This window comes from Anopheles ziemanni, assembly GCF_943734765.1.
Source record: "Anopheles ziemanni chromosome X unlocalized genomic scaffold, idAnoZiCoDA_A2_x.2 X_unloc_9, whole genome shotgun sequence".
In the NCBI taxonomy this organism is placed as follows: Eukaryota; Metazoa; Arthropoda; class Insecta; order Diptera; family Culicidae; genus Anopheles; species Anopheles ziemanni.
This window is the reverse complement of record NW_026689861.1, coordinates 219,360-232,500: the sequence shown is the minus strand read 5'-3', so window position 1 is coordinate 232,500 and position 13,141 is coordinate 219,360. Positions and strand designations below refer to the sequence as shown.

At 52.5% G+C, this 13,141-nt stretch overlaps 1 pseudogene; it reads left to right on the top strand.

Annotated features, from left to right (window-relative positions):
- The window catches only part of LOC131292718 (large subunit ribosomal RNA), an 11,037-nt pseudogene extending 4,266 nt beyond the window's left edge, over positions 1 to 6,771 (top strand).
- The last annotated feature ends 6,370 nt before the right edge of the window (positions 6,772 to 13,141 follow it).

Here is a 13,141-nt window from a genome sequence, read left to right as displayed (position 1 = left end):
GCGTTGTTGTGCCGCTGCTCGAGCTGCTCGCTCCTCGTTCCACTCATGTTGCAGTTCAGAGGTGATGCGCCTTGCGGCTTCCGCAATCAAGCTCCAGTCCTCGGGTCCCCGGAGGAGAAACTGCATCATGGTGTCGGGATTGACGCTTTCCGGCTCACCACCTCGCCCGCGAAGAAACTCGGCTCGGACGCCAGCGAAACGAGGGCACTCAAACATCACGTGCTCGGCAGACTCGATGATGTCCGGGCACTGCGGGCACTCAGGGGACGAGGCGAATTCCTTATTGTGCAGGTACTCACGGAAAAATCCGTGCCCGGAGAGCACCTGACACAGATGGAAATTCACCTCTCCGTGTTTCCTTTTCTGCCACGCAGCTGGGTCGGGGAGAACTCGCCGGGTCCATCGGGCGAACCGTCCTCCCGTCCTGCCAACCTCGTCCCACCTGTCCTGCCACTGGTGGTATGTGGCGAGACGCTCCTGCTCACGCATCTCTTTAGCCGACAGGCCCCCAGGGTCGGCGTTCACTCTACGCTGGTAATAGCGAGCGTCCTCTTTTACCAACAGCGCTATTGGGATGGTGCCCGCTATCACTGCGGCAGCGTCGTATGAGATTGTCCGGAATGCGAAGGATGCTCCGACCACAACCCTCTTCTGGACCCTCTCCAGTAGTCGTTGCTCCTCCCTGGTTTCAACACCCTCGTGCCACACCGGTGCACCGTAGCGGAGGATGCTGTTGACGACCGAAACCAGGAGGCGACGCTTCTTGCACTTTGGCCCGCTGTGCCGTCGCATCAGCAGTGCAAGTGCTGTCGCTACTCGAGAAGCCTTTTGAGTGACCTGCTTGACGTGCTCTGACCACTTAAGATTGTGTTTAATGCGCACTCCTAGATATTTGATGTCGGTTGCCGAACAAAGAGGAACGCCGTTGATGTTAACTGGGATGTTCTTGTAATCCTTCTTCTTTTTCGACACCATCACAATATCCGTCTTAGCTGCGGCGAGCTCCAGCTGGTGTTCGCGCATCCAAGCCACAACCCTATTCACAGACTCCTCCGCCAAACTCGCGGCCAGTGCTGGCGTGGGTCCTGGTGCCAGGAGCACGAGGTCGTCAGCGAAGGCGACAAGCTCTACACCGGCGGGCATGTCGATGGACAGGACGGCGTCATACATGGTGTTCCACAGCGTCGGACCAAGTATGGAACCCTGTGGGACTCCCGCCGACAATTCCCGGGTGACCGGACCGTCCGACGTCTCATAAACCAGCAGCCGTCCCCGAAACCAGCTTTCCAGTATCCGCTGCAGGCATGCCGGAACGTGCTTTCCTTGCAGTGCTTTGGCGATGGACCGCCAGCTCGCCGTGTTAAAAGCATTGCGTACATCCAATGACACCACCATCAGACACTTGTTAGCCCTCCGATCCGTCATTCGGTGGGCCATCGCACGCTGGCCGGCCTCCTTAACACGTTCAATCGCCTGTATTGTAGACCTGCCCTTTCTGAATCCATACTGAGACGGCGACAGGCGAGGGTGATCTGGGTCTTCCAGGTGTTCATTTAGGCGATCCAAGATCAGCCGCTCCAAGATCTTGCCTGATCCGTCGAGCATCCCAAGAGGCCGAAAGGATGACGGATCGCCCTGAGGTCTTCCGAACTTGGGTAGCAAAGCAAGTCGTTGTCGCTTCCAGTCAGCGGGAAAGGTGCATTGATCGAAGCACTCCTGGAACACGCGGCGGAACGTCTCCGTGTGCTCGCGAACAGCGACCCTCAGTGCCGCATTGATGATGCCATCGGGTCCCGGGGCCTTAGTGGGCACCATCCGCGCCGCGATCGCCAAGAGCTCCTCATCCGACACCTCCCTCACTGGCTCCTGCGTTGTCTGCCCCCAATCGACCAGATCCGGTGCAGGCCACTCAAAAGTGCCATGATCCGGGAAGAGTTCCGACACGACGTGCTGTAGAATCGCAGGATCTCGCTCCGGGGGGACGCGGCTACCCTTAAGGCGTGACGTTACTACCTTGTAGGCAGTGCCGAAGACGTTGTCCTCAGCTTCCGCAATCATCTCATCAAAGCTACGGTCCTTGCTTGCCTTGATGGCACGGGCGAGTTCCTTCTTACAGCTCCTGTGCCGTTCTCTGGCCAACTCTCGCTGTGCACCGGTTCCGGCGGTCAAAATCGCATCCTCAGATGACTTGCACTGCTCCCTGAGAAGGCCGATTTCCTGCGTCCACCAGTACATTTCCGGTCTCACCAAAAACTGCGCTGGCGGTGCCCTCTGCATCACCTCATCGCAGGCTCTAGTAAGTCCAGCGGTGAGAGTCGCCGGTGATACAGCCGCTTCGGCAAACCCGGAAGCCTGGAGCGCGATCTGGAAGGCTTCGGGATGGAATTGACGCAACTTCCATCTCGGTCCAATCTGCTCGCGTTGTCGCTGCCGGTCGCGATGCTGGTGCTGTTGTTGCGGTTGCCTCTGCTGGTGTGGTGAAGCGCTGCTGACTGGTGTCGCGGATACGCTGAATCTCACGTATCTGTGGTCACTGTTGGTGAAAGTGTCGAGCACCCGCCAGTCGTTACCGGGTTCAATGGCCGGACTGGCGAAGGACACGTCGACCACACTTTCAGTAGCACTGCCGTTGCCGACGAACGTGGGCACACTGCCGCGGTTCAAGATCGCCAGGTCAAGCTGGTCGACGACCTCGGCGAGATCTTCACCACGCGGCTTCGTCCTCGCGCTGCCCCATCGCACGTGCCAGGCATTGAAGTCGCCCGCCAAGACTACGAGGGGGTGTGCTCTGGCCTCGATATCGATCTCGTCGAGCAGCCGCTGGTAGTCCTCGTCCGTCCATCCCGGTGTTGGTGGGGCGTAGCAAGAGATGAAGGTCACCCCCGCCACCTGGACCGACACCAGTCCTACCCTACTTGCCCAGACTCGCTGTATGGGCAAGGCTCCGGTCGTTATAACAGCTGCCTTCGCTGTCGAGTCCACCGCCCAGTTCCCGTTATTGGGTGGAACACGGTAGATCTCCGACGCCAGCACAATGTCGATCCTTTGCTCCCGTGCGGTCTGGAGCATGAGGTCTTGTGCTACCCTGCTGCGCGCCAAGTTGATCTGGAGGATCTTCAACCCAGCGTCACGCCCTCTAACAGTGGTGTTCGTAGCTAGCGGGAACATGACGGCTGGCTACTTCCGCTGCAAACCGGTGAACCTGTCTGATGTTGTCCGGAACACGTAAGGCACTTGGGGCCCGAGCTGCACTCCTTGGCCTTGTGCTGCTTCGAACCGCAACGGAAGCAGCACTTGGAGTAGTCAGGGCCGGTGCACTCGCGAGAGCGGTGCCCCTTGCCAAAGCAGCGGTAGCAGAGCTGCTCTCCTGCAGGGACCGATGCGAGCGCCTGCACGACGCAACTCGTGTTCCCTATGGTGACCCGGTGACCGTCGAGAAGCTGGCACTGCCCGCGCGGCAGCTTGATATGGGCTTTCTGCAGCCCGTCGTACCGCCGCCACAGCCGAACTGCCTCGCCCGGAACCGTCAGCCCCGCCTGTCGCTTAATCGCCGAAATCAAGTCGTCGACAGTCGCCAGCATGTCGATTCCTGTGATCGCGGCCGTCTGCTTGTCGACAAGGAGGTGGGCCACTCCATCCTCCTTGATGGCTTCGCTGACATCGGCCAGCACACTCTCGCAGTCCGTGTTCGGCTTCAGCCACAGCGACAGCTTCCGCTCCCCTGTGCGGCAAACCCTCGCCACGAACTGATCCACATTGGTCTTGGAACGCACTGCCTTGTATGTGTCGAGGAAGGCCTTGCCCTCGTTGGCCTCGAGGACGATCACCGCAGGCCTCTCCACTTTAGCAGCGCTCTTTCCCGCTTTCTGTGGTGCTGCTCTCTTGTCTCCCTTGGCCACGACTTTAGCAAAGGATGCTGGTTGCGCATGCATCTTGGTTGCCACAGCCGCTGCTTTCTTTACCTTCGGTTTTGGCTTTCCTGGAGCCATGGCCTGGGACAAGACGGCCTCGACCGGGATCTCGGGGACATCAGGCGTGATGACTTCGTTCATGCCCGTCGGTTCGCCCTCTTTTTTCTTGCCGCGCCTTGCCCGGGTCCGCTTTCGTTTGGGAGTGTCGCCAGGTGGATGCTGGCTTTGCCCAACAGCACTGGAGTCGACGACATGTTGTTGTTGCTGCTGCGTAGCTACCGCCAACTCTCCCATCGAGTGGAGTCCACTTTGGAGCAGCATAAGTTCTCTTTCGCTGGCTGCCGCACGCTCACGAAGGCTAATGTTGTCTCGCTTCAGCTCCTGATTTTCACGAGACAACAACTTCAGCTTTGTCTTCAGCTCCGCGTCGCCATCCTTTGCCGTCGCCCGGCCCGTCTCCATCTCGCTAACCTTAGCGAGGAGAGTCTCGACGGTTGCCCGGAGCTCCCTCAACTCGCTGCTGAGGCTTGCGATAGTCGGCTCCTGCTGCGGGACTTCGGCCACCTGCTGGACGACGGTTGAGTTGAGCTCGTCCTCGTCGCTCTCCTCTGAAATCTCCATATCACTGGCTAGCAGGGCCATCCGCTGCACCACCACCACCGGCCGAGTGGGCGTCGCAGTCGATGGCGCGACACTGCCTCCCTTTCGCTGCCGAGTCAACGGCAGCGCAACCGATGATGTCATCACTTTGTCCCCGTCGTCCTTCGGCGATGGCGCGGTAGCGTCGCAGGTGGACCGGAGCCTGACGGACCGACGCGTCGAAGGCTCCCCCGATGCCTGCTCCATTCCCCTACTGCAACCCTGAAAATCGCTGTGGGCAGTGGGTTAGGTTGCGGAGAGCCAGGGTGGAGTGTCTGGGAAGGGAAGGTGGGAAGGGGAAGGGGAGTGGAGGAAGGCCAAGTACCGATGCGAAATAGAAACTCCAACAAATAAAAGGCCAAACCAATCTTTTTCCCCTTTCCAAATCTGAACTTATATCTCAGTTCTTCTCCGCGATCAGGTGCCGCCTGGTTGACAAATCCGCAAACCGCCAGCCGATACACTCGCCATAAAACTCAGAGTGCCGCCTGGTTGTGATAACCGGTGATCTCCACCAGCCGAGACACTTGATGAACTGAAGGCGCCGCCTGGTTGTGACGTTGAAAAGCTCAGCACCAGTGCCGCCGCCTGGTAACAGTGTTCGAAATCTCCGTGAGCCGAGACACCCGCCACGACCCGAAGCGCCGCCTGGTGGCAATGCTGGCAATCCGCTGGTACTGGTGGCGCCGCCTGGCGGCCAACTTTGGAACCAAGTTTAGCCGAGACACACTGAAATATTTCACCGGGATGATCGAACCTCGAAATTTTTCAGCCGAGACACATGAAACATTTCACTCTTAGCCGAGACACCTTGAAAAGTTTCACTGAAACATTTCAACCGGATGGTTGGTCCATGAAATATTTCAGCCGGGACACTTGAAACATTTCACCCCCAGCCGGGACACCTATCCGGGACACACTGCCGCCAACGGTCAATTAAAAATACCGGCCAATTTGGATAACCAGCCAATTTGAATTACCGACCGATTTGAATTAACGGCCACTTCAAACCAACGGCCACCGACTCCACCAACGGTCAATTTGAACGACCCGAAAATCCGGCACCAACGGTCCTTTTTTGAAAAACTGGATCAGATGACACGGAGCCCGATTCGGCTTAGGTGAAATCGCTCGGATCTTCGAGTCCGAATCCGGCTGGAAAATGGACGATCGAATCTTCACCTGCCAAAATTTTTGCACCGCGTGCTTTCACTTTATTTACACTTATTTTGCGCTGAATTCGTCTTTTTTCATACGGTTTTCTCTGACTTTCGTTTTAAAACACCATCTGTCATCTAAAAAACCACATCCGGCCAGGATCCGGACACTTTTTTAACCGAAAAACACGTAGTCCCAAATGGGGCTACGCCCCGGGCCGCTCTCCATACAAAATGTAAACAAACACTTTTCTTTCTTATTTTTCGTTGAAATCGATGATTTTAATGCGGTTTTCACTACTAATCTGTAGATTGGCACTAGTTTTAACGATTACAACAAACTTTCGTGGGTTCTTTAAACTTTTTACGCGAAATTTTTATGAAAAACACGGAGCGACGCTCAGCACGTGTTGACACTACAGCGTTTGACAGCTCACACCCACAGGGATAACTGGCTTGTGGCCGCCAAGCGTTCATAGCGACGTGGCTTTTTGATCCTTCGATGTCGGCTCTTCCTATCATTGCGAAGCAAAATTCACAAAGCGTAGGATTGTTCACCCTTTCAAGGGAACGTGAGCTGGGTTTAGACCGTCGTGAGACAGGTTAGTTTTACCCTACTGGTGTGCAAGTACTATCTCAATGGAATTCCTGTGCAGTACGAGAGGAACCACAGGTACGGACGAATGGCTCAATACTAGTCCGAGCGGACTTTGGTATGACGCTACGTCCGTCGGATTATGCCTGAACGCCTCTAAGGTCGTAACCGAACCAGGCTGGTAGTATATGTATAGGAGTCGTTAGCTAGATGGCTAATAACATCACGAGACCGGATTGAGTCTTCTATAGACTCTTTCCATTTATTGGAAACCCTCAAACTGAGCCTATCGCGAGTGCGCTCGCCGAAGTACCTGAAGTGGGAAAAGGCGTTGTGCTTGCCGATCTTCCAAGAATAGTTTCGACTCCTAAGACCACCCGAAAACGACGGGTTTGCAGGCTGGGCGCTACGCATTGAAGAGAGATGTACATTTCGATCCTTTCAGGCGACCCATGCTTGGTGGTTGTGTGCGGTGTGCTCCCCCCGGGGGGCACATGCGGCATACCGTGTGTGGACTAGTTGGACCCACCCTTGCGGTGGACCGACCGGTCAGTGGTGTTTGCGGGTTAACACATGCGAGCGTTGCGGCCCAGAGGCCTTACCGCCTTTCACTGCGGGTTCGTCAAGAACTTGGAGATGGTCGCAACGCATCGGGTCCTCCCGGGGTACTTGGTGTTTGGATGCTGGCTTGGTGATTAAACACTTGATATTCCATCTTCGGATGAATTTCGGGTGTCACCTGTTGCCTAAGACCACTTGCATGTTTAGCTCGCCGTGGGGTAGCAAGCGTTGTGATCTAATGGCCTTACCGGGCAAACACTTTCGGTTCGTCAAGGACTTGGAGTGCCGGGACGGGTTGGCGGATCCATCACTCTGAGTATGCCGGGTTGATACTTGGGGTTGGTTTGGTTTTGGTGACCCAATACTAGATGTACCATCTCGGTGGTATGTCAGTATCACCTATACTCCAGACCACTTGCATGGTTAGCAAGCGTTGTGATCTAATGGCCCAACCGGGCAAACACTTTGGGTTCGCAAGGACTTAGAGTGCCGGGACGGGTTGGCGGATCCAACACTCTGGGTACCTCCGGGTACTTGGGGTTGGTTGAGGACTTGGTGAACAAACACTTGATATACACTCTCCGGATGTACTTCGGGTGTCACCTGTTGTCCGAGGCCACTTGCATGGTTAGCAAGCGTTGTGATTCAATGGCCCTACCGGGCAAACACTTTGGGTTCGCAAGGACTTGGAGTGCCGGGACGGGTTGGCGGATCCAACACTCTGGGTACCTCCGGGTACTTGGGGTTGGTTGAGGACTTGGTGAACAAACACTTGTTGTACACTCTCCGGATGTACTTCGGGTGTCACCTGTTGTCCGAGGCCACTTGCATGGTAGCAAGCGTTGTGATACAATGGCCCTACCGGGCAAACACTTTGGGTTCGCAAGGACTTGGAGTGCCGGGACGGGTTTGCGGATCCAACACTCTGGGTACCTCCGGGTACTTGGGGTTGGTTGAGGACTTGGTGAACAAACACTTGATATACACTCTTCGGATGTACTTCGGGTATCGCCTGTTGTCCGAGACCACTTGCATGGTTAGCAAGCGTTGTGGTATAATGGCCCTACCGGGCAAACACTTTGGGTTCGCGAGGACTTAGAGTGCTGGTAGTGGTTGGCGGACCCAACACTCTGGGTACCTCCGGGTACTTGGGGTTGGTTGAGGACTTGGTGAACAAACACTTGTTGTACACTCTCCGGATGTACTTCGGGTGTCACCTGTTGTCCGAGACCACTTGCATGGTTAGCAAGCGTTGTGGTCTAATGGCCCTACCGGGCAAACACTTTATGTTCGCGAGGACTTGGAGTGCTGGTAGTGGTTGGCGGACCCAACACTCTGGGTACCTCCGGGTACTTGGGGTTGGTTGAGAACTTGGTGAAGATACCCCTGTCACCTTGGTCGAGGCCACTTGCATGGTCGCAAGCGTTGTGATACAATGGCCCTACCGGGCAAACACTTTGGGTTCGCAAGGACTTGGAGTGCCGGGACGGGTTGGCGGATCCAACACTCTGGGTACCTCCGGGTACTTGGGGTTGGTTGAGGACTTGGTGAGCAAACACTTGATATACGTTCTTCGGATGTACTTCGGGTGTCACCTGTTGTCCGAGGCCACTTGCATGGTCAACGGTTGAGGTGGTGATGGCGGGTCGGTGCTGTAGGGTGCCGGCCTGTTGGCTGCCTTGGCCGGGTTGGTTGGTTAACACTTGATTGGGCTTGCACCCGAGGGTAATGGCACTTGAAGGTGGGTACCGGCCAACTGACCTGGTGTGTTGGTTGGTTGGTGAACACTTGGCGGTACTTGCACTTGGCTGTGCTTGGACTTGAAGGTGGGATCTGGCTGGCCTAGGCCATTGGTGGTTGGTTGGTTGGTTAGTCCTTAGCTGGGCTGGCTGGCTGGCTGGCCATCGGTGGTGTGGTGTGGTGTGGTGTGTGGAGTCGAGCATCGCGCGCCGTTGCCTTCTTCGGAGTGTTGTGGGTACGCAAGTGCTTGCAGTGCAAAGAGGTTGGTGATGGAGTGACATTGCCTTCACCATGGAGTTGCGGGTACTTAGGTACTTGCAAGGAGATGGTGGTATGGTGGTGTTGCGTGTGTGGTGTTCGATTAGAAAGATATAATTTCTAAGTCCGGATTAGTGCTGTCAGTGGGGCCGCCGCTAACAGGTCCTGCACGGCCACCGTGGGGCTTGACTTGGCGCTATTCCGGACTTGGGGCGATCACGATGTCCCCGTGCGGGACTTAGAAGATGGAAGAACACAAGTACCCTTATCCCATGACTTGTGAGCGATTGGCATACGTTACCACATGAAGAGAAAAATTGGCTAAGTCCCGGATCCATATTATTTGAAGAGAAAAATCGGCTAAGTCCCGGATCCATATTATATGAAGAGAAAAATTGGCTAAGTCCCGGATCCATATTATTTGAAGAGAAAAATCGGCTAAGTCCCGGATCCATATTATATGAAGAGAAAAATCGGCTAAGTCCAGGATCCATATCATATGAAGAGAAATATCGGCTAAGTCCAGGATCCATATATAATAACCTAATAATCGGCTAAGTCCAGGATCCGTATTATATGAAGAGAAAAATCGGCTAAGTCCAGGATCCATATATAATAACCTAATAATCGGCTAAGTCCAGGATCCATATTATATGAAGAGAAAAATCGGCTAAGTCCAGGATCCATATATAATAACCTAAAAATCGGCTAAGTCCAGGATCCATATAATATGATGAGAAAAATCGGCTAAGTCCCAGATTGGGTCTGTCAGACATACACTTTCAAGTTACCACACAAGCAAGCAAGAAGGCCGTGTGAAGGATCCATATGACATGAAGAGAAAAATTGGCTAAGTCCCAGATTGGGTCTGTCAGAAATACACTTCCAAGTTACCACACAAGCGAGCAAGATGGTCTAGTGATGGATCCATATGATATGAAGAGAAAAATCGGCTAAGTCCAGGATCCATATAATATGAAGAGAAAAATCGGCTAAGTCCCAGATTGGGTCTGTCAGACATACACTTTCAAGTTACCACACAAGCAAGCAAGATGGCCTAGTGATTGATCCATATGATATGAAGAGAAAAATCGGCTAAGTCCCAGATTGGGTCTGTCAGAAATACACTATCAAGTTACCACACAAGCAAGCAAGATGGCCTAGTGATGGATCCATATAATATGAAGAGAAAAATCGGCTAAGTCCGAGATTGGGTCTGTCAGAAATACACTTCCAAGTTACCACACAAGCAAGCAAGATGGCCTAGTGATGGATCCATATGATATGAAGAGAAAAATCGGCTAAGTCCGAGATTGGGTCTGTCAGAAATACACTTTCAAGTTACCACACAAGCAAGCAAGATGGCCTAGTGATGGATCCATATAATATGAAGAGAAAAATCGGCTAAGTCCGAGATTGGGTCTGTCGGAAATACACTTTCAAGTTACCACACAAGCAAGCAAGTTACCATATGAAGAGAAAGCCGGCAAAGTCCGGGAATGTTACCACATGAACTGGAAAATGGGCAAAAACCTACCTTCACAGGCAACGTGAATAAGTCAGGCTGTAGACATCGGATCGACAAGCCAAAGACTGATATGGAAAGGAAATGAGTAGTACTAGCTTTCCTGAGAGTTGCAGAGCTTAGACTGCATATGAACGAAAGTTATTAAGCGTCAAAGTCAGAGAAGTTACCCAAAGGAACACAAGTTCCAACTTAGAGCATGTATACCGCCTAGACGGTAAGAGGTACGGCCAGGCTGAGGAATAAGAAAATGTTGGCCAACATGTTCCCTAACTATCCCCCGAAGACCGCAAAGCAATCCAACATCAACCAAGAAAGTTATAGCCCGATCAAGGAAACACCTACTTTGCACCGATATTGCACCAAATACATGTACCAAGCACCTTCGGTTGCATACCTGCAGGGGCTTACCATAGTAGGCCATGGAAGACCGATATACCGAACATAATCACTTTCTATCTCCTCGGGTGTTTGAGATAGCGCTTTGCGGTACAAGAACGAAAGTTAGACTATATCTTGGTGCATCTTTTTGCCCAAGATCACAAGACCCTATCTACCAAGGCAAGAAAGTTGTGTGGGGACAAAATGTCCAAAAGTGCCCAAAGTGGCACACTTGAACCATATATTCGAGAAAAACACAAGTGTGGGCCCGAGCTAGCAAGTTGAAATGTTCTGACCGTCAGTAGCCCTAGTTGAGGTGCACTTATCATTATATGAGGCCAACGTGCCAGCTAGTCTCTAAAGGGGCGATATGGGTGTTCCAAGGTTTGTACCCAATTGAGGAAAAAACAGGGTAAGGTACGGTGTACCGCGAATAACTCGGGCTATAGATGTCCGATCGATGAGTTTGGCATATGTATGGAAAGGTCTCGACGAGACCTAACTACCCTGAAAGTATGAAGGCAAAGACTTGAATGACCGGGAAGTTATTAAGTGCACAAGTGGTAAAGTTGCACCAAAGTCCATGTTACCCGAAGTGGTACATGAACACCCAATATTCGACCAAAACACAAGTTTAGAGACGAGCTAGCGAGCTACATTGTTCAGACCGTCAGTAGCCCGCATCAAGACACGCATTTCATTATATTGAGCCTAGCCGCTAGCTCGACTCGAAGTCGGTCATATGGTTGGTTGATGGTTTGGACCGACCACGTGGTGTACCAAGGTGATGTACCTTTCATGAATTAAAACTCTGGCTGTATGGCACTGAGCGACAAGCTAAGGTGTGATTTGGAATAGTCTTGAGTGGGACTATTTAGGAAAAATGCGAACAAAAAATCACAAAGTCCTTGGGCGAAGCTATTAGCGAAACATAGAGCAAATTGGTACCAAAAACTATGGAAATGGGACTTGAGTCAAAAATAACCGCAAGTTGGAGAAGAGATAGCAAGCTTGCGTAGAACAATTATATTTGGTGCATGGTATCACCAACAAAAAAGTATATGGGGCCAAGGTGCTGGCTGGCCTCCAAAGTGGAGATATGGGCGATCCAAAGTTTGTACCCAAGTACGAACAAGTATGGAAAAAACAGGGTAAGGTACCAAGTACCATTAATAACTTCGGCTGTAGATGGCCGAGCGAGGCAAACGGCTCACCGTTGGAAAGGTCTTGGGGAGACCTATCTACCCTGAAAGTTTCATGAGGCTGAGTTGAAAGACCACGGAGATATTAGGTGATGATGGTCCAATTCGGGGACCAAGTCGCAGGAAATGGCGCTTGACCAAAATCACCCTTGGAAGGTGAATACCGGCTTACCGGTAAGAGATAGCGACTTGGCGTAGAATATTCATAAGTTGGGCGTGTAGAGACGCAACTTTTATTATATGGGGCCAACCCGGTCAGGGTGCTCCAAGTCGGTCGTTTGGTTGGTTTATGGTTTGGGCCGACCACGTGGTGTGCCAAGTTGAGGTACCTTTCATGAATTATAACTTGGTCAGTTTGCCACCGAGCGACAAGCTGCGGTGTGTTTTGGAATGGTCTTGAGTGGGACTATCAAGGAAAAATACCAATCGAAAATCAGCTTGTCCATGGCCGAAGCTATTAGTGAAACATATAGCAAAATGGGTCCAAAAACGAATGAAATGGGAATTGGACCAAGAATAACGGCAAGTTGGAGAAGAGATAGCAAGTTGGCGTAGAACAATTATATTTGGTGCATGGTATGACCAACCAAAAAGTATATGAGGCCAAGGTGCTGGCTGGCCTCCAAAGTGGAGATATGGGCGATCCAAAGTTTGTACCCAAGTACGAACAAGTATGGAAAAAACAGGGTAAGGTACCAAGTACCATTAATAACTTCGGCTGTATATGGCCGAGCGAGGCAAACGGCTCACCGTTGGAAAGGTCTCGGGGAGACCTATCTACCCTGAAAGTTTCATGAGGCTGAGTTGAAAGACCACGGAGATATTAGGTGATGATGGTCCAATTCGGGGACCAAGTCGCAGGAAATGGCGCTTGACCAAAATCACCCTTGGAAGGTGAATACCGGCTTACCGGTAAGAGATAGCGACTTGGCGTAGAATATTCATAAGTTGGGCGTGTAGAGACGCAACTTTTATTATATGGGGCCAACCCGGTCAGGGTGCTCCAAGTCGGTCGTTTGGTCGGTTTATGGTTTGGGCCGACCACGTGGTGTACCAAGTTGAGGTACCTTTCATGAATTATAACTCGGTCAGTTTGCCACCGAGCGACAAGCTGCGGTGTGTTTTGGAATGGTCTTGAGTGGGACTATCAAGGAAAAATACAAATAGAAAAT